Source organism: Emydura macquarii, unplaced genomic scaffold, assembly GCF_026122565.2.
Source record: "Emydura macquarii macquarii isolate MOO-44397 ecotype Brisbane River unplaced genomic scaffold, CSIRO-AGI_Emac_v2 contig_480, whole genome shotgun sequence".
NCBI classification, from domain to species: domain Eukaryota; kingdom Metazoa; phylum Chordata; order Testudines; family Chelidae; genus Emydura; species Emydura macquarii.
The window spans coordinates 11427138-11449088 of NW_027130617.1; the positions used below are offsets into that span (position 1 = coordinate 11427138).

The 21951-nt window shown below is 43.3% G+C and overlaps 1 protein-coding gene across 3 annotated transcripts in view; it reads right to left on the reverse strand.

Annotated features, from left to right (window-relative positions):
* LRRC8D (leucine rich repeat containing 8 VRAC subunit D) overlaps window positions 1-21939 on the reverse strand; it is a 62260-nt gene extending 40321 nt beyond the window's left edge. The window contains exons 1-3 of one of the 3 annotated variants that reach the window (XM_067538502.1): window positions 21566-21939; window positions 21026-21185; window positions 20426-20529 (exon numbers count right to left, since the gene is read on the reverse strand). The gene's annotated coding sequence lies outside the window, so the exon portion shown is untranslated. Of the gene's footprint in view, window positions 1-20425; window positions 20722-21025; window positions 21186-21565 lie in introns of those variants that run through there. The other 2 variants (XM_067538503.1, XM_067538504.1) reach the window with 2 other exon arrangements.
* Between the last annotated feature and the right edge of the window lie 12 nt (window positions 21940-21951).

Consider the following 21951-nt stretch of genomic DNA (forward strand, 5'->3'; position numbering starts at 1 on the left):
ACAGAGAATCCACCATTTACTCTAGGTCAAACTAACAAGTGACCCGTGCCCTGTGCGGCAAAGACAGGTGAAAAAACCCCAGGGTCTCTGCCAATCTGACCTAGGGGAAAATCCTTCCCAACCCCAAATATGGCAATTAGTTAGACCCTGAGCATGTCAGTGAACCTGCCAGCCAGACACCAGAGAAAGAATTCACTGTAGTAATTCAGAGCCCTTCTCATCTAGTGTCCCATCTTTGGCCAGACTGGATATTTGCTACTTGCAGTCACAGGTGGGCCACGTGCCGTTGTAGGCAGTCTCATCATGCTATCCACTCTGTAAAAGGTATCAAGCTCAGTCCTGAAACCATTTAGGATTTTTGCCCCCACTGCTCCACTTGGAAGGCTGTTTCAGAACTTCACTCCTCTGATGGTTGGAAACCCTCATCTAATTTCAAGCCTAAAATAAATTGAAAATAATGGTAATACTCAGCTATTTAAGAGTGCTGTATAATGTCTTCAAAGCACTGTAAACATTGTACTCAACATTTAAGTTCCTATAAATAACACCTAAACAAATGCAGAAGAGGAAGCAATGTTTGCAGTTTAGGGAAAGATATCAAAATAAACAGGTCACTGTCACCCAAAGAGTAAACTATACGTGAGGATCTGAGGATAATTAGAATGCTTAAATTTGGGTCACATCATAGGGAAAGGATTTCTTGTTTTATACATTAATTATTAATCAATTTTTTCATCCATCCTACCTCCTATGATGAGTCACTCACTTTCATTGCCAAAGTTAAAGTTGTACTGTATACAAGGGCTATAGTTCAACTAGCATACTACCACGTAATCTGTAATATTTAACCCTCGGTACAACAAAGGCAGCTTAAATGATTTTCTTAATAAAATTCTGTTTTACCAGTGAACGCGAAAAGAAATCATAATAAGCTATACATCAAAGCAACACTTGGGATCTATATATTTTAATAGCAGCAAGAGGAGATAAATCTTCCATCTTTAACAGTCACTCATAATAAAACAAGCCATAAGGTAGACAGTTGTATTTTTTTGATGATTCTATCTATGGCCCACAAGCAAAGAAAATTATTTGTTCCTGTCACCAGATCATCTTAATTGCAGCCTCAGTTCACATGCAATTAAAAAGGCCTCTGATCCTGTCATCCTCATGCAGACAATTCCTATTAACTTCAAAGGATTTAACCTTAAGCATGCACTCCTTGAAGGTCTTGATTTATAGATTCTGAAAAACTAACAATCTGATCCTGCAGCCCACTTACATGAACACAGTCTACAGGACTATTCCCAGGAATTGAGCTGCAAATTGGAGCCTAATTTTGGATTCCTACAAAAGCAGTTTGCTCCTTTCCTGTTAAAAAATTATTTCAGAATGTTAGCTCACATTTGCATATCTCCCACTCACACTCTTCTTATTATGTCAACAGTGACAGAAAAACATATGAGACACCTACAAGCCACAGGTAGACTCAAAAGGAGGGGATGGAGGGCTCCATCGGAAACACCCACATTGAAGTCCACCAACTAGTGCGCAGCTGCTAGGAGGGAGATGCAATTTTCTACCAGGCTATGATCATCCTTCCTAACCTCCAGCTGGTAAGTGTCAAATATGAACTGCACCTGGAAATGAAGCGCTATCTCCCCTTTCTATAGCCTCCTGTCTGTTTGACTTCTCTCTCTCCCTCACCCCCACCTCCCACTGCTCTGGGATAGAGAAAAGAAGAGGTAATGTTACTCCACCACTACTCTATAGCCGCTCCCACAAAGGGGATGGTTGCTACTATTCTCTCCCTTTCTCCCTCTGTCGCGCTGTCTGGAGTGGGTCCAACCAGCAGTACCAACCTCTGGGCAGACTGTCAAAAAGCAGAGCAAACACACCAAACTAATTGTACATTCGATAATTAGATTTCACCAACCCAGTAACAAGTATGAATTCCTAAAGCACCATAACAGTCTTACCATGGAATCACAGTCAGTTCCCATGGACATTCACCTGTCTATCTTGCCACCCAGGCAAGTTGGATTATGTGATAAATGGTCACTTTACACCAAAAATTACAATAATATGCAGGTAACTCCCAGGCCCAAAGGACCAGTCATGTACCCCAGGTCATTTGTACTCAGATCTCAAACCAAAGAATGCCTGTAGCCAATCCTGTAATAAACTAACTACAAATTTATTGACTAAGAAAAGATTTACAAAGGTAATATAAACTTCTATAATAAGCAGCTCTACATGTCCTTTAGGGCTGACCTATGCCAAGCAGCATGGGAATCTCTTGCATATGTTTAGAAATCTTTTCCCCTCAGAGTCCAGACAGCATAAAGAGCCTAATTCCTTCTCGTTAGAGATTTTTATTCTGCTATCCCTAGAGTCCACGCTGATGGGACAAACGCTCCTGCACCTAACCTCTCATGGGTGGGTGAGGGGAGCCATTGACAAAATCTTTGTTCCACAATGGCCCATTTGGATTCAATATCTTTCATGATCAGCAGGAGGAGATAACACCTTCTATAGGAATTCCAGTATTTTGCGTTAGCTGAAATTTTTTCCTGTTTGATGAGTTAAGAGTTTCAGATCAAACATTTTACACTTATAGTGCGAACACTTAAGTATTATTTTATAGCATGGGATACAGATATTATAAGTAGGATTAATACATGCACCCAAGGTGGATAAAAATCAATGATTTTTTTTTTAAATTGGATTTTTTTTAATCTACAAAATACTAAATTTCTCTCTCGTTTAAAAACAACAGTTACAATTAAATCTCATCACAAACATGCTAAACCTAAACCTACACTTACAGTCTCATAAAAATAAACTAATGGCGCTAGCCTGTCCAGCCTAACTACCAGCTCTTGCTTCTTGAAAAAGTTCTGGGCTTTCAGTTTCTGTTTCTCAGCAGACTAAAGTCACATCTGCAAAGAACTTATATGGTGGTGGAGCTGGGCCAAGCAAGGCAGAGGAGTTAGTTAAGACACTGTCTTAAAATCAGAGAGACAAAGGATGGAGTAGAAAGGAACAGTGGAGTGGACTGGAAAGAAAAAGGGAAGACAGTACACACAGCTTCCTATATTCCCCCACACTTTTGCCACAGAAAAACTGTCATGGCTTCTGGGCGTGAGAGAGACCCTATCTGGGAATATTTTGAAGAAATTCCTTCCCTGGGTAAAAAAGGAAAAATGTGCCAAGTGTAAGGAGATGCAGGGCCTAGTTGCACAAATGAAACATCATAATGAAAACTGGTTATTGGGAGAAAATGATATGGATGAAGATGTGGATACATCTGAAGAACAATGTGGATCAGCTGGTTAGTAACTTAAATAATTCACTTTGCAGTGCATCGTTCTTCAAGAATCTCTCTATGCCTTTTAGTATAAGTGTGATTTAACCATCGAAGAAAAGACTGCTCGGTTCATTTATGCCACAAATTTTCCTTTTCGTATTGTTAACAATAAACACTTCATTGACATGGTTGAGTCCTTATGACCAGGCTATACTCCACCTGGTATAGCAGACATTGGTGGAAGGTTGCTAGATACAGTGTATGAGAAGAAACTTGAACAGTGTGCAAGAAATACTGAGGAAATTTGCCAGTTTAAGCCTTGATGGGTGGAGCAATGTACACAACGATCCAGTAATATGTGCCTGAGTGACAACAGAAGATGGAATTGCATATCTTTCAGAAACAATAGATACATCAGGAAATGCCTGACACAACAGAAGTGGCAGTGAAAGAAGTTAAAAGAAGTGGCAGTGAAAGCTGTAATAAACCGTGAACAAAAATTCAACTGTCGTGTGCGCAGTTTTGTCACAGACAATGCAGTAAACGTGGCAAAGATGAGAAGATACTTGAAGAAGAAATGGAAGGATGCTCCTTAACATATGGCTGCAGTGCCCATTTAATGCATCTTTTAGCCAAAGACTTAAGTACTTCTTCTCCAAGAACAAAAGAAAATGTTGCTGAAGTCACAAAATACTTCCGTAACAACCATTTTGCTTCAGCTTCACTGAAGAGAGCAGGAGGATCCAAACTAATTCTCCCTCAAGATGTTCAATGGAATTCTGTGGTTGATTATTCTGAACAATTTAATAAGAACTGGACTATTCTCATAAAACTTTGTGAAGAAAACCGTGATAAAATAGATGAAAGTATCTCATCCAAAGTATCTAACATTGGATTAAAGAGGAATGTAGAGGATATGCTCAATATACTGAGGCCTATATGCATAGCTTTAAATAAACTTCAGAAAAATTGTTGCTGCATTGCTGATGCTGTCGGAATTTGGAAGGCACTTCAAGAGACATTAAAGAAAGAAATATTTCACCAGAAAGTTAAACTGCAGGCAATAAAGAAGCAAATGGATTAGCACTAACTCCACCTCATTTCTTGCAAACATTCTCGATCTCAGACATAAAGGTAGATGACTAACTTCTGAAGAAGATGGTGCTGCCATGGCAAAGGCATCTCAAAATCATTCCTCAGTTATGCCAGTCATAATAAATTTCAGGGCTGGCATGGAACCATTTAAACAGTACATGTTTACTGATGATGTTTTGAACAGCCACTCCCCTGAATTGGTGGAAATCATTAGCCAGGGAACAATTGAGGCCAAAGAGACCATGTGGAACCTCAATTTCTTCAGGAATCCACTGAGGTTTCGTAAGTACAGAATGGGTCTGTGACCACCTTTGACTTTCAGGATTAGGAAGTAGGGGAGTAGAACCCCTTAGCTCCCAAGGAACCTCCTCTACTGCTCCTATCTTTAGGAGCACCTGCACCTCTTGGATTAGAAGTTGCTCGTGAGAAGGGTCCCTGAAGAAGGACAGGGGGTGGGGGAAGTGAATTGGAGGAAGTATGCCAGTTCTATCATGCGTAGCACCCACTAATCTGATGTGATCTGGGCCCACACATGGTAGAAGTGGGATAATAGGTCCAAAAGGAATAGGAGTAAAGGATCTGAGTCCTGCATTGGTACACCGTCCTCACACGCACCACAAGAATTCTGTTTGGGACCAGAAGATTGTCTCACTGGTCCAGGGCCTTGGCTGGTTGAAGGCTCAGAGGGTTTCCTCCTGTAATTCCCACCACTTTTATGATTATACTCCCATCTAGGTTGGAATTGGTAGAACCAAGGTAGGGGTTGATGTCTGAAATGCCTTATTTGCAGCACTGGAGTGTGGAGGTCTAAGGACTTTAAAGTGGCCCAAGAGTCCTTAAGGCTGTGCAGTTTTAAGTCTGTCTGCAGACAGACAGGCCTTTGAAGAGAAGGTCCTGGATAGTCCGTTGGACCTCGTGTGGGAGGCCTGAGGCTTGTAGCCATGAGCTCCAACGCATCGCTACCACTGGCATGGAGGGGAGCTGTAGGTCCTCCTTGTGGGTCTCCCTGAATGTGGAGTCAAAAGGCACCAGACTCAATGAACCCCTTCCTGGGGCTGGAGTCTACGGTACCGTAGCCGAGGATGCAGCAGCACTTGAGTGGCCCAATGCGGGTTGCACTCCACTCAAGCCCTTACGCCCCATTGTTTGGGTGACGGCGAGCTCCTCTTTTTTTACTCGGTAGAGGATTGCGAGCAGTGCCTTGTCCATGAGCTGTCCCTCCGTGCCCGTGATCGGTGACAGTGCCAGGGGTCTCTAGACACGGAGTCCTTCTTTGGCACCATCCCTCTTACAGATGCTGGTGCGCTCTGCACTGAAACCAACGTACTAGGTGTCGGCTTGGTCAGGCTCAGCGCTGAGTGAGGCTGGAAAGCAGCCCCCATTAGGATGAACTTCAATCTCCAGCTCCTCTCCTTCTTTGTCTTTGGGGGGAATCCCCTGCAGATCTTACAGCGATGGGTCTCCCCAGATGCTTTAGACAAGTGGTATAGGGATCGCTCCTAGACATGAGCTTTTTTCAAGCCTCGCATGGTTTAAAGCCAGAGGAACGAGGCATGGCACATCCCCAGGAAAAGGGAGATGACCCTGATAAGTGGGGTCCTATTTAACTAACCTAACTATAACTACTTGACTATTTACAGGTATCAGTTCAACAACCATTAGGAAGATGTTTGCAAAGCAAGAGAAGATCAATGTTCCAGTGACCGGCACAGGCAGTAAGAAGAAACTGAAGAAGCAGGGAGACAGCAGGGCCCTATATACTGTGGCATGAAGGCACAACTCCAGGGGGCTCTAGAGCTGACCCTACAGATACCACTAAGGGAAAAACCTTCCAGCGACTGTGCACGTGGTATGCACACACTTACTTGGAATCGACATGGGCAAGCAGTTGAAGAAGAATTACAGGTTTTGAGATCAAAAGGATTACTGCCAATCAAAAAATATCTACTTTTCACTCAGGGGATCAAATGTTATCAAACTGTGAATGTATATTTTACTGTTTTTAAAACCCAGTATTGGAATTCTAGTTACATAATTCAGTATGCGCTATATTAAGGACGGGCATATAGGCACCGGGTGTGTGTGTGTGTGTGTGTGTGTGTGTGTGTGTGTGTGTGTGTGTGTGTGTAAGAGAAAGGATCAAAGCCATACAAAGTTGCAGCCCTGGTCTTATTTTTCTTTCCAGCCCTCCTCTTGAAGCTCTCCCCCAACAGTCCAAGGACAAGTCTACCCTACAGTTGTAAGTTACCTAAGTTATGTCAATGTACAGCCACCACAGCAAATAAACGGCTTTTGCACATCCACACTATGCTCCTTGTGTCAGCAGTGCGCATGTTCATCAGCAGCACTTGCACCGATTTAACTGTCAGTGTGGGGCATTGTGGGACAGCTTCTGAAAGGCAACAACAGTTGATGTAAGCAGCACAGTGTCTACATTGGCGCTGTGTCGACCATAGGCGTAGTTGGACTGCTATATTTGGGGAGGCAGAGCATGGCACGCACATTCACGCACGCACACATGCATGCACACACACATGCACGCTGAGGCAGTTACCTTGGTTCACTGGCTCACTCCCTCCGTCTGAAGTGGTACATGGGCTGCAGGTGCTGAGGGGTGGAGAGGGAGGAACGGTCGGTCTGCTTAATGGCAGAGCCCCAGCTGCTGCTGGCGGCCACTCCTGCACCAGCTGCTGAAGGGATGTTGCTGCTCTGGTCCTGCTGCAGCTGGCCGGGCTCCTGCTTCCCCCCCACTCATTCCTGTATCCCCTTCTCATCCCCATCCTCTCCCCCCTTCCTCTCCCCAATCCCAGCCCCCTTCCGCACTGTCTCTTCCCCCCACCCCACCCCGTCTCCCTTGCCCTGCCCCCCACAGGCACTCACAGTTGTACAGGAAGAAGGCAGGCACTAGAACCCAGGAGGTGGCATCTAGCTGCTGAGGCAGGGACCTAGAGCAGCAGGAAAACAGCTGCTCCATTCTGCTGCCTCCTGTGCTCCCTGCCTTCCCCCCCAGCTGAAATGTGTGCATGTGAGGGGGGAGGAGCAGAGGAAGTGGCACAGCTTTGTACTTGCAGAAATGGAGAGGGAGGGGGGTAGCATGTGACCCCAGGTGACACCCCTACATCTCACCTCTGTTTGGGGGGCAATGCTCCCCTCCCCTGCTCCCACCCAAACTACACCCATGGCGTCCTCCTAACTATGTCGGCCTAAGTGCCTCTCGTAGGAAGGGAGTTATTAAGTTGGCGTAGTGGGAGCTATATTTTAGTGTAGAGGCTTACAGAGTTAGGTTGACAAAAGCTGCTGACCTAACTCTGTAGTGTAAACCAGGCCCAAGATCCACCACCACCCTGCAGCCTCCCCTGAATCACTACTGCTCAGACATACAGATGCAGCTTGATTAGGTCAATTAACCTGTGACTCAAGTGGTTATCAAATATTTTTCAATTTGTCCAAAAAGCAGCACAGGAGAAGCTGAAAACAAGCCCAGAAGAGTCAAACTTACAAATAAATAAATACCATCAACTAATTAAAAATCCAACAGAATAAATAGCTGTACAAAAGTTATCCATGTACCATGGCTCGTTACAAACAGTAGCACAATTACAAAGGAACAAAGCAACCAACAATTACATGCTTGAGGATATATCAAATTAGTCTGAGTATAAAACATGCACGAAAAATTAGACACTACCCAAACAAGCCAGTTTTGACACCAAAGCACTATACAACACAAGGAAAATCTAAGTTAACATGGGCCAGAGAAAAAACACAGAACCACATGAAAGGGAAGGCAAGTCTTGCAAAACAGCAGTGAGTCAGCTATTGCAGACTGTCTGACTGCTCTGAAAACAAGATATGCTCTTCTTACAAGCCTTACACAATGCTGAGACATGAAGTAAGACCCCCTGTGTATGTTTTGATACAGTAGAGAATATATCAAAAGAGATACAAAGGAAACACTGGTAACAAAAGATATTAAGTCCTTCCAATTTTGAACAACATTTCTGACCAGCATATAGACACACGCAATATTTTAACCCTAGGTACATCAATCCAGCTACATTCATCCCATCTAATAATTGGTCTTCTTGGCAGCAGATCACTCAAAATGGCTTATCTGAAGGACATCTTCAACTGAAGAGGGTCATCTAGATTATATCTAATAGGTTCCTTTATTAAAATGACATGATGTCACAGCCCACCTCAGTTCCATCAATGTATCAGAATAGTCAAAAAGCTAAGAATAAGCCCCAAGGCCTCTTCCTGTGAAGAACTGTGTTAAATTCAACCATTCATAAGTTGAGTAAAAATAAATTAAATGACTATTAAAAGGAAAGATGGGAGATGTTTTGTTACACAGCACTATCCGCATTTACATCAGTCTAAAGATTAAAGTTTCTGTCAAGTTAGTTTTCATAACCTTTCTTCCCTCACATCATTTATAACATGTCCTTGGTTACTAGCAGCTTTCTCCCCTTGACCACACTATGGCCTGGGGGTTTGTTGTTTTGTTTTCAATCATTACTGTAAGTTTGCTAAAAGCAGCCTGGCTGATTTTTGTAACATAACATTGACATTACACATGGAAAACACACAAAAATTATTGCAACATTGTTACTATAGAGAAAAAAACAAGTCAAATGAGACAAAACAAAACAACCAATATATGCCACTTTTCTTTCCAATAAATAATTAATAGCAGCTGTTGGGTCTTTAGCAACACATATATTAGCATAAAAGTTTTGCATTTTGCTGACCAGATCATTTTGAATGGAAACCTCTTGTCTCAAACTCAAAGGGATACCAATGACCTTGAAATCTAATCAATTTCAAAAGTGAATAAAGTTGCTCAAGTTACATACTTGCCCACTGAGTCCCTTTGCCAGTTTTAGTGATTTTTTATTATTATTATTAAACATTCGTCTTGCAGGAGTACCTAAAGGCCTCAAGTAGGTCAAGTCTCCATTGTGCCAGGTACAGAATAAATTAAATAAATGACAGTCCCTGCCTCACCATATTTCCCTATTCTGGGTAGGTTCTTTCTCCTCCAACCCATGCTGCTGTGCAGAAGAGTTACACCACAAGAGAAAGCATGCAGAGACAGTTCAGCTATATACAAAGTGTTGTCAAATGCAGCAGGGAAACAAGAGTATTCTTTCTCCCATCTCTTTCACTTATATAAGTTTAGGTGTGACTTGTAACAAAATTTGGTAAAAAAAATTCAGGCAAAAGTATTATTTTTTTTTAAGATGAGTGTCCCTTTAATAGAAAAAATAGCAGAAATAGCAGCTGAAGTTAGCTTTGAAATGTTTAACAGTAAGAACTCCCCTTTCCCTGTTGTTCTATCTATATGTATTATAACTATTTTAATGAAGTTCCCTTCAGTTTGAGCTACGTGAGCCATATCAAAAACAAAGTACTCATCAGAGCTGTAGGCAGGGAGCACACAGAAAAAAATAGGGCGAAAGGCCATTATTGCACAGAGGACAGAATGCTACATAAATAATGAAGGATACCCATTAAAAAAAAGCAGTGCTCTTCTAAGCATTTCAACTATTGTTTAGAGATGCACAATCAACCATTCTAAAGCTATACTGGATTCTCCCCCTTTAGACATGTAAATGATCTCTTCGGATCTATAAAAACCCGTTGCATTAGGAAAATAAGTGTTTCAGAGCAAACTTTTGTTATAAAATTCTCATCCTCATGGGGGCATTTGGAGGAGTCAGTAGAGAGGTACTGAGCCCCCAGTTCTGCAATGAGCTCCACGTGGGCAGATACCAGTGCCTATACAGAGCCCCACTGACGTAGGTGCAGGAAACAGATTGCATAGAAAGTGCTGAAAAAAGCCTTAAGTTACAGTACAGCAAGCAATACCTTAAAATAGTACTTATCTGCTTTTATCAACAAGAATTTCCCATTCAAGTTTAGTATTACTTTTACTGTAAACAAATTCTCTTCCCTATACTGTATTATTCCTATACACACTAAAAAAAATTAAAAATTAAAAACCAGAGATCCGATTCTCCTGATCATTATAGCTATCATTTACATTGCAGTAAACATTATGATCCTTCACCTGAAACAAGAGCAATAAAAGTTCTGAGTTTTGCCCACTAACTAGTATTTCTCTTTAAAATAAAATGTGTCATACTATCATCATTAGGCCAGGGCACTGGAAATCCATTTCAGCAATACCACCAATTCTTAAAAAGGACACTGCCTCTAGTTACTCTTCTCATCACTGCCCCAATTCCCTACATAATTCAGATTCTGCACAAAATCTGGTGGTGAAATCCTGGCCGCAGTGAAGTCAATGGCAAAACTCCCAGTGAAGTCTATTAAGAGTTTTGCCACTGACTTCAGTGGGGCCAGGATATCAGCCAAGATCTTTTAGAGGTTGCCTAATTCACCTAAAACAAATGGAATTAATCCTTCACTGCAGGTTGGGGCAGGACTAGATTATAAAATTAGGTTTTAACTGGGAAAAATTTCACATGTGAGATGTAGTTAAACCGACCTAAGGCACAGCGTAGACAGCTACCATCTCTCAGGGAGGTGGATTACCTATGCCAACGGCAGAAGCCCTCCCAGCCAGCATAGGTAGTATCTAATTGAAGCTCTACAGTAGCACAGCTGCACCATTGTTGCATTTTAAGTATATACAAGCTCCTAGCTATCATCTCTGAGTGGTGGATTTACTGCAGCGAAGGAAGAAACCCATTCTTTCACTACAGTAAGTGCCTGCGCTACAGCAGGGCAGCTACGGCACTTCTAGTGTAGACATACCCTCAGGAATCACACATGCCCTTTAAATAAAGCTACTGATCAGGTGAGGGAGAAACACACACCAGACTCGTCTTGTTCACTGATGAAAAGGTAACTAGATGACATGTACCTGCATGCATGCATCTGAGCTAGTTTTAAGCTCACTGTGTTCAAATATATGCATTGTTGTTTGTTGAATATTTGATAGCATTAGGTGCTATCAAAGATAATCATTGGGTTAGGGCACTCTCCTTTTCTGCTTAAAACGGCCAATTTATTTGTATTATATTTCACATAGTGGCCTAATGATTTAATATATATTCTGTCTAAAAGGCCACTCTATTTATTTTCATATATAGGCACTTGCAAGCCCAAATAACCCCTTCTGCAAAATGAGATTTAGGCTCCGAAATCAGTTAGATGTTGCGATGCTGTAATGCCTAATACCTTTAAATCTGGGCTCAGGTGTCTTAACATATAATTAATATTGCAACAATACCCCAGCTGCGTTAAAATGATTCTTCAAAAAGAACTCTGCCACCTGCCAAAATCTCTTTTCCACCCCTTCATTGTTTGGGGTGCAGTCTTACTGTAGTGTCAATTGTAACCTTTTTGTAGGATCATGGGCAAACTCAACATTCCTAGTGAGCACATATAGGGGATGTGCACAAATACATAAGGGAACTGAAGTTTTGACGAGGCCCCAGTCTTCATTTTGCCCTCAGGTTCAGCAAGGGTATTACTTTCCCAAGTATGCTGAATCAGACACACAAGCAACTATGGCAACCCATCAAATATGCCCCACCCTCCAGTTTTCACTTCTGGCAGGATACTTTTTGATGGGTGGCTCACACTCGATAAAGTGTGCCCTCCTTGGGACCAGGGGTGAAAACTAGTGGAAGGCCATATTTTGACAGCCTCTCTACACCCATTAAAATGTGCCCCCTCAGGGCCAAGGGTGAGAACTGAGAAGGTATTGGCACAATTTTGATGGGCTCCTCATGCCTGCCCAAATATGCTGCCATACACTGCTAGAAGTTAAGATGGTGAACTGCCACATTTTGATGCAAGGCATATTTTGACATGACACCAGCAGTTGGCTAATGACACTTAGTGTTGTACCAAATACTTCCCAGTGACTGACCTAGAACTTGACTTGAGCTAAGTGGCTGGCTGAAGCTCAGTGTGGATAAAACTGGTTCTGCTGATAGGATGGGGAAACTAACAGCGGAAGTGGTGGTAGTCATATCTAGCTCCTCAAGGAGGGAGTGTGGCTATCTTTGTTAATAATAACTGAAGAACTCTTGGCTATGCAGAGAAGGATCAAAACAAAAACAATGAATAGTAGGCAAATAAGGCCGTTGTCCATCTTCGTTATGTAAAACCAGCATAGACAATTTCAATCGCTTACTATTACTGAAAAACTGGCAATGAACACACTGCAAAAATGGAGTGTTTTTATATTGATAGCTACCTTGATGTGAAATCCTAGAGAAAACAAAGCACAGGAGGTAATTTTTACCTTGACATGGCCACGTGAAGTAAACCCCAGATGAGGGGTCTAGGGCTGACCTTTACCAGCTACAATGAGGTAAAAATTTATCTGCGTTGTCTCCACTAGGATTTTACATGGATGCAGCTATCTCAATACAAATATGCACCTTTTTGGCAATGAAAACAAAGCAACATGTACTTTTCTACATCATGAACTTGTTTCAACATTAAGATAGAAATCTACCTGTGGCTGAGAATTCTAATAACCTTGCCATTTGCACTCCACTCAGACTGTCCTGTCAGTTGTTTTTCAAGGGCTTGGGGGAGACCTCACTTAAATACATACATTTTTAACACTCCCACCACTTCTCCTTTGCCTGGCAGCTGATGTGAGCAGCACCAACGACCATAAGCTGCTGTTTTAGCAAACTACAGTCTCCTTCCAGTCTCACTCTCCGCTGCAGCCAAAGACTCACATGGCTCAGACACATGAAATAAAATAGCCCATCGATACAGACTAGAACTGGTGTTACATAAACAAATTACAATAGGCTGACTCAGGACATCACAGTTACTTTTGAGTTTGTTATTGATGAGCTTTCATAACTATGGAAAGTAACTGATGCATTGGCCAATCAATCCATTAGATTCATTTCTCTCTCTTGCTGGAGTACTGATATTCTGTATTGTGAAGTTTCATCTACACACGGTGCTGAAGACCTGCGTGCGGTAGGGTGAGAGGAGAGACGCACAAAATCCCCAAACAAGTTATTTCTTATCACAGGTCTTTTGATTTGTTTGTTTGTTGCCTTCCTCAATCCACCCAATCAAGTTTTCAGCACCTTGTACAGATGGGATATGTCTATATAGCAACACAACACCCACAGCTGGCACGGGCCAGCAATGGGTTTTTCTTTGCTGTGTAGACGTATCCATGAAGCGTAATAGGAACTGTGGGGAACATAGGAAATAGATACAAATACCTTAGGTGGTTTTGATTCTCCCCTCCCCCCAAACAATATTGTATGTTAAAAAAAAAAAGTTGGTCAGTGAAATGTGGTAACTAATTTTTTTACTTAAGTTTGAAAATCATCATCAGAATGCCCTATATATTCCACAATTCTGCAGTCACAGAAGCTTTACATATTTAAAATATACATTCCTAGCAATTATATAGTTGCAAAAAAAACTTTATCTAGATGAGGCTTTGGAAGGTTCTATTTCTTTAAATATACCAGTATATTTACTGTGGATGCATTTGTACTAGTAGGGAGTGCTTATATTGGGTACAGTTTATTTTGATACAGGAATACTGGTATAACTGCATCTACACATGGCTTGTACCAAGAGTCACACCTCTAATTGATATAGTAATACTGGAACAAAATACACAGACCAGGTCCAACAGTGAGCAGAGTATAAAATGATACAGCTTTTTGTTTTCTATTTGGATTCTTGTATCACATTCATCACTGTTGCTATATCCGCACCTACGCCAACAGGAGGGGTTCTCCTATCAACATAGGTAATCCACCTCCCTGGAAAGCAGCAGCTAGGTTGATGGAAGAATTCTTCCGTCAACCTAGCACTGTCTACATTGGGAGTTAGATCAGCATAGCTACATCTCTCAAGGGTATGTATTTTTCACACCCCTGAGAGATGTATTAATGCCGATGTAAGTTCCCAGAGTAGACCAGCTGTGTGTAGTCTTCCCAAGCCCGCAGAAACCCTGAAAAACACTCACAAGTATGAACTTCTCTATGTAGCTCAAGGGGCATTAATCCTGAAACCCAATGGTGATGACTTAAATATCCACTTTTGCTTGGTACTCTGCTGATCATTTTTAGTAAACAAAACTTACTTATGTAGTTATCCCAAAAATTCAAACTGCCTCTAAAGCCTTATCAGGTGCAAGATGACCCAAATGCATCCTACCCAGCAGCAAAAATCTCCCACTTTCCCAGTGATGACTGCTACAACACAGAATTGACTTGCCAATTTTTAATATAGACTGTATAAGGACAGAATAATACTGACTTTCATATTAAAAACCAAAAATTCACTCAAGGTATAATACACTAGCTGCATTATTCATTTTTATATTTAAATAAAAATCTCCGATTTTTACCCAGACAGCAGAATTTCCAATCTGCCACATCAGACTGATACAGAAACTAGGGGCCTAGTTGCAGGATTTAGGTCAGCTTGCCTGTGGAACACAAGGCCTTGTGTATAGACATATAGTTTCTAGTAATGAATCAATAACCCCCTTCATCCTATTATGCAGCTGTTTTACTAATAGTTTCTAGCTTCTCTCTAACTCTGTGACAAAGACACTCCATCACTTCATTAGGACAGATGTTTCCAAGTGAATTAGCCACCACCTCTTCCCTGTGGGGCAGGAAGTCAGTCATTGAATCAAAAGAATGCTGGTTTATATTCCCCCAATTACAGTAACATTCTCCATTTCCTTCCACTATTGAGCCTTCTCAGTGCATACCAAAGAGGAGCTTGCCTTTCATTACCATACTGGAGTGATGTACCTAGACTTCATTGAAAATGCAAAGGCTGTTTCACAACAGATCATTTACTTATACACTCTAAGGTCAGAAGGGACCAATATGATCATCTAGTCTGACCTCCTGCACAACGCAGGACACAGAACCTCACCCATCCACTCCTGTAATAGACCCCTGACCTATGACTGAGTTATTAAAGTCCTCAAATCATGGTTTAAAGACTTTAAGGTACAGAAAATCCACCAGCAAGTGACTCGTGCCCCATGCTACAGAGGAAGGCAAAAAACCCTCAGAGCCTTTGCCAATCTGCCCTGGGGGAAAAATTCCTTCCCAACCCCAAATATGGTGATCAGTTAAACCCCGAGCATGTGGGCAAGACTCCCCAGCCAGACACCCAAGAAAGAATTCTCTGTAATAACTCAGAACCCACCCACCTAACACGCCTTCACTGGCCATTGGCATATCTACCACCAGTAGTCAAAGATCAGTTAATTGGCAAATTAGGCTGTCCCATCATACCGTCCCCTCCATAAATTTATCAAACTCAGTTTTGAAGCCAGCTAGGTTTCTTGCCCCCACTGCACCCCATGGAAGGCTATTTCAGAACTTCACTCCTTTGATGGTTAGAAACCTGCGCCTAATTTCAAGTCTAAACTTCCTGACAGCCAGTTTATATCCATTAGTTTTTGTGTCCACATTGGTGCTGAACTTAAATAATTCCTCTCCCTCCCTGGTATTTATCCCGCTGATGTATTTATAGAGAGCAATCTTATCTCCCCTCAACCTTCCTTTGGTTAGGCTAAACAAGCCAAGCTCTTTGAGTCTCCTCTCATAAGGCAGGTTTTCCATTCCACGGATCATCCTAGTAGCCCTTCTCTGTACCTGTTCCAGTTTGAGTTCATCTTTCTTAAACATGGGGGACCAGAACTACACACAGTGTTCCAGATGAGATCTCACCAGTGCCTTGTATAATGGTATAAACACCTCCCTATCTCTACTGGAAACACCTCACCTGATGCATCCAAGGACCGCATTAGCATTTTTCACGGCCACATTACATTGGCGGCTCATACTCATCCTGTGATCAACCAATACGCCCAGGTCCTTCTCCTCCTCTGTCATTTCCAATTTAACTAGTTATTCCCCATGTGGAACCATATCAAATGCCTTCCTGAAATCTAGGTAAATTAGATCCAGTGCATTCCCTTTGTCTAAAAAATCTGTTGTCTTCTCAAAAAAGGAGATCAGGGTGATCTGGCACGATCTACCTTTTGTAAAGCCATGTTGTATTTTATCCCAATTACTGCTAACCATGATGTCCCTAATTACTTTCTCTTTCAAAACATTTTCCAAGACCTCGCATACTACTGAGGTCAAACTAACAAGCCTGTAGTTACTCAGATCACTTTTTTTCCCTTTCTTAAAAATAGAAACTATGTTAGCAATTCTCCAGTCATACAGTACAGCCCCTGAATTTGCAGATTCATTAAAAATCCTTGCTAATGGTCTTGCAATTTCATGGGCTAGTTTCTTTAATATTCTTGGATGGAGATTATCCGGTCCCCCGATTTAGTCCCATTAAGCTGTTCGAGTTTGGCTTCTACCTCAGATCTGGTAATTTCTACCTCCATATCCTCATTCCCATAGCCACCCTACCACTATCCCCAAGCTCATTAAAAACGGAGGCAAAATATTCATTTAGATATTGGGCCATGCCTAGATTATCCTTAACCTCCACCCCATCTTCAGTGCTTAGCGGTCCCACTTCTTCTTTCTTTGTTTTCTTCCTATTTATATGGCGAACCTTTTACTATTGGTTTTAATTCCCTAGCAAGGTCCAACTCTACTTGGCTTTTGGCCTCTCTCACTTTATCTCTACATGTTCTGACCTCCAAGAGGTAGCTTTCCTTGCTGATTCCTCCCATCTTCCACTCCTTGTAGGCTCTCTCAATCACCTGTCTGAGATGCTTACTCCTCCAGCTTGGTTTACAACTCTTGCCTATGAATTTTTTCCAATTCCTTGGGATGCAGGCTTCAGATAGTTCTTGCAACTTTGACTTGGAAGTCATTCCAAGCCTCCTCCACCTTTAGATCCATGAGTTCTTCAATCCAGTCCATTTTCCCCAACTAATTCCCTTAATTTTTTAAAGTTAGCCCTTTTGAAGTCAAAGACCCTAGTCACAGATCTATTTTTGTTTATCCTTCCATTTAGTTTGAACTGAATTAGCACATGGTCACTCACATCTCGCTGAAGCATCTCAGTAAATAAATAAATAAATAAAGTAGGATCCAACTTAGTTTGATATAAATTCAAATTAGGTAAACAGATAAAGTGCTGTGGGACTTCTGGGAAGAAAATGCGACTGAGAATGGGCTCCACAGTACATATGCAGTGAACATTTTGCCTTAAAAATCTGCAGGAAAGTATAATTCCTAGCTATAAACTCACACACACATTTAACTTTAAATATGTTAGTAGCCCCCTGGGACTCTTTATGTGCATAAAATTAAGTACATAGCTCAGACTTTGCAGGTGAGCCCTTGGGATCTAAGTGTACTAGTCCCTACTACACAAAAGCACCGGTAGCCCTGTCCCCATTCTAACTGCTTTTTAAAATTAAAAAGACAACAACTGTCAAAAATAATTGAGAACATCCAGCTATTTTGTAATTTTTTTTCCCTTCAGAATTTGGATCTTCCTGCCAGTTTGTCTTCTTTGCACAGCTATGTAGATAAACCTAGCAAAGTTTTCTGGCAGTGTGGAACATTTACAAAAACAGTCACAGCAAATCCTTTCCTGTTCTAAAACATTTTAATTAAAACTAGAAAATCTGTAACCATGAGGCACCACTTTGGTGCATACATTCAATTTTCCTTAGCTCCCCAGTAATATTATGCTTCTGGAAGGCTGTGCTGTAAATTTCCCCCCGCTAGCATGAAGAATAAAATAATTCTGACAAAGCATAAAATCACTCTTCAATATTTAAACAGCTTTCAAATGAGAGTGTACTAAGAGTTATAACTTATACTTACAATCTGACAACAGAGCCTTGATTCAGATCTTGGCAGGCAAACTGCCACTGGACTGTACTACCATCATTCATGTGTCAATTAGACATGCATGAAGATGCAAAGTATAAGTTCCATTCACTGATGTTTAAGTCTAGGTGCAGAACTTGTATATGCTGTGAGTTGGTGCTGAGCCCTATTGAACACACCAACAACACACACCAATGGCAGCAGCAAAAAGAACTTTCTGCAACAAAAGGATACATGACCGGGTCACTAGTCACCACCGTGGACAGCTAGCACACCAGGGAGTCGTAGTGGTGTCTGCTGTAGGTATATCAAGCATGTAGCCAACTTGTTTTAAAAAAAAAACAAACAAAAAAACCCGGACACTATGGAACTTATTTTCAGGAGTGCTGAGCACTTGCAACTCCACCTAAACTCAACAGGAACTGAAGGTTTTCTGTAGCTCTGAAAGTCAGGCTGGTATCATGTTGTTTTGTTTTAAAAGCTACCAAGACACATGTTCCTATGTAAACTCATGCATACCTGGGAGGTGTCTAAGCTAGGCTGCAAACCTGGGTGTTTAAGATGCTGCAAACCGTGTATATTGCCTGGAAAGCAATTTTATGGCAGAATTAAGTTGGGGCAAGGAAGGGGGGGCACCCTACATTTATTTTAATAATGTTCTTTAATAATCTAGGCTCCTATATTCAAACATTTGAGATCCTACAATATTAATGAATTGCCTTTGTCACTACCACAAACCTGCTATGCAATCTTTAATACACACCCCCTATATAATCCTTCATACATACTACCTATCGCCTTTTATATGCCATCTCATTCATCCACCTCTACTCCAAGTGCCCCTCTTTTCCTGCACTCAAGCATTCCACCTAAAGAGACGTAGACCATGGTTACACCAGCAACAAATTGCATCTTCATGCAAGTTACACTGTCATCTCACTAACATGCCCCAGGAGTATTTAGATCATATCTAAACCATTGCACAATGCTTTACATGGCTGACATGCTCATGAGGTGTCCTGACAGAACATCTAGCGCTTGGAAACAGAGGAGTCAAGGAGCCAATACAGAAAAAGATTAAAAAAAAAAAAAAAAAAAAAAAAGTACTATGGGCTTGTCTACACTTACAATGCTGCTGTAGCACTTAATGAAGATGCTACCTATGGTGATGGGAGCTGTCGCAACAGCGCTGTCTATACTAGGGGTTAGGCTGGTATAATTATATCACTCAGAGGTATGGATTTTCCACACCCCTGAGCAATGTAGTTATACCAACATAAACTGGTAATGTAGACCAAGCCTATACCCATCAAAGCCACTTTCTAATGCTTCCACTTGTCATGCGCCAGCTAATCATATTTCATTCAGTATAATTTAGGAGACAGAGCAAGTAGGACTACTGAAAAGAGATGGGTCAGCAAAAAGAACAGACAGAGTTATGTGACTTCCCTTGTATTTACATTTGTTTGCTGCTATTAAATGTATTTCATTATAAATATTTTACTGTAATGCCTCAAACAAACACACTCATGGCAAACTGCCACGTATATTTACATTGCTGTACTACAATCAAGCACCAGCACCGAATGGCGCTTTCCATAAAGAACAGAGAATTACCTCACGCATTGTATGTGCCCTTTTATTGGCTATTCTGTGCAATAAAAGTCTTGGCTGTGCTCTAAGCAGTGTTTGTTATATAGAAGGATTAGGTACGGTTCTACTGATGTATTCCAACCATTCAAAATAATTATTTTTTTTTCCAAAAAAGAAATTATTCACACTCATTACTACCATTATTCTGATGGTGAATTTTAAGCCTCAGAACGGAATGAAAAGGTCTACACAATAAACTTGTCAAATACCATTATTTCCAATTTACTTCTAGAGAGAAGGCACCTTGCTTTTGGCAGCTTAGATAGGGAAGCAGGGCCCCATGTATTGCAGCTGAAGGAATCAGAAGTCTGTTTGGGGGGTCTGCAGGTGGAAAGGAGATAACAGCAAAGCTTGAAGGCCTGTGCTGCCTGCTGTGCATCTTGCCCATCACAAGAACAACACACAATAGGGCATGTTCAAGGAGCATCACCCAAACGTTTAAACCACAGAAGTTTGGATCAGCAGCTTTGAACTCTCAGTTAATTCTGATTTCCAGCTGATAAAAGCAAATACACTCAGATCTGCCGGAGTAAGACTAAAGGTAACTTACTGCTTCCACACAGACAGCTGATGTCAGTTAGCTCGCCCCTATCTCAGATCGCTGCCTGGAAAAAATGACAGCCCCTGCTCACTCCGTGCTCGTTCATCTGAAGACTAAACAAAGTAGCGTTTAAGTATTTCTTCCCTCTGTGGAAGCGCGGCTCCGACACGCTCCGGTAACTCGCCGGCACCACTATTGTCTTGAAGGCTCCCTAGCCGCTTCCCCGGCCGCGATGAAATGATTTAGGAGGCTGCTGGAACAAAGGGATTGAAGCTGCCGCAGCAGCCGCCGCCGGCGATCACAGGCTGGAATAAGCCGGTCACAGGGAAGAAGAAGCATGCTCAGTGCAAAGTCCTGAGCCAGGAAAACAAGGTGCCCGTTTCCATCGCAGCCCCCCCGCCTTCTCCCCACCCCGCCAGCCCCCAGGGCACCGCGCGCCGGTGGTTGGCGCGAGGACCTTGGCTGGGTGAGTTGCACAAGGCACATGCAATGGTTAAGGTTGCGGACACCCGGCTGCCGAGCAATAAACGAACTGCAGCAGAGAGCTGGGGGATCCCCGGGGGGAGAGGAGGGGCGGCGGCTGGTTCTCCCTCCCTCCCCTCTCTGTACCTGATCCGGCTGCGCGCCTCCTTCCTCTTCCTGCCCACTTTAGCTGGACCCAGCTCGGGCTTCAGCAGGCTCCGGGCGTGGGGGGCCGCGTGCGCGGAGAGTCACTGCCTCATTTCGGCCGCCAGCCAGCCAGCCAGCCTCGCGCACCGCCGGGCACTTCCTGCGTGGAAAGAGAGAGCGAGAGAGAGAGCCCGTTGCTGCAGGCGGCGAGGAGAGGCTCTGCCGGCCGCACGAGCGCCTCTGCCATCGGCAGCGCAGCGCAGCGGCCGCGGCCCGCACTCCCGCCGCACCGAGCTCCCCAGCCGCCAGCGCGCGCCGCGCTCCTCTCCTCTCCGCCCCGCCCCCAGCTGCTCCGGCAAAGCTCCGCGCGCGCAGCGCCGCGCCGGCCGCGCGTGCTCGCTCCTCCTCCACCACCTGGCTGGCTCCCGGGACCAGCCCCGCGCCGCGGCGCCGTCCGCAAAGTTTACAGCCGCCGCCGCTTCTGCACAGCGGCCGCGCGGCAGCCGGAGCCGGAGGCTAGGGAAGTGTTGACGTCCGCACCTCAGCGGCTGGCTGGAGACAGAGACCGGCTGGTCCCCGCGCCTGGGGCAGCTCCGAGCGGAGCGGTGATCCCGAGCTGGCGGCGGCACAGCCTCGAGCCGATTCCAGGGGGGGGGCTGCAGTTCATTGCTTTACGGAAACGAGTTGGGGGGGCTGTCAAATGCCAACTTTGCCCGCTTCCCTCACATGCCCGTGAGCCGCACTAAAGAGCCCCGCACTGGGACTGGGGTTTCGGGCTGACTCCAGCACACTGGCTGGCCAGAGCCGAGCGGCGCCTCGAACTGGCGCAATCCGGCTCCCGCCCCTGGCCCATCAGTCACACTCGCACATAATAAGCGGTGCTGCTCTCAGCCCCTCTCCCAGGCGCACAGCTCTTGCGATAACCC